This window comes from Pavona decussata, unplaced genomic scaffold (genome assembly GCF_977016875.1).
Source record: "Pavona decussata unplaced genomic scaffold, jaPavDecu1.1 SCAFFOLD_468, whole genome shotgun sequence".
NCBI classification, from domain to species: Eukaryota; Metazoa; Cnidaria; class Anthozoa; order Scleractinia; family Agariciidae; genus Pavona; species Pavona decussata.
In genome coordinates this window covers 2,274,491-2,275,000 of record NW_028145806.1, presented here as the reverse complement: position 1 = coordinate 2,275,000, position 510 = coordinate 2,274,491, and positions in this window count along the sequence as shown.

Here is a 510-nt window from a genome sequence, read left to right as displayed (position 1 = left end):
GATTTATGCATAATGACTCAGAAATACATTAAACTGAAAAAGCGCGCCTTTTTTTTTGGCGCCAATTTGCAAATACAGCCTTTTTGTAACCATTTCAACCGAAGAAATTATGCATCACAAAAACCTTAACAATGGTATCTTCGAATTCAAACTTTTTTCCTTCGATTCTCATCGCATAGCCGTTGATGCAACATAGCAGCTCGTGGACTTTTATCGTTCGCGAGTGAACACAAGATTTGTAATACATTTGCATTAAAGAGGCTTGTTTATTTACGTAACCTGGTTTCCATTCCACACGAGTCGTCCGCCATTACGGGAGATGTGTACCACTCAATCGAAGGCTGGTTAAACTTGACATGTTTCAAGCTTTCACAGCGCCTTGCAGGAAAAAGACGTGAGTAAAGAACCGCCTCTGTTTATTTTTGAAACGATTTATGTCACTTGTCGAGGATTTATCTGGTTATGACGAATGTGTTGTGGTTCGGTCATGCTCATTTCCGTTGTTTTACG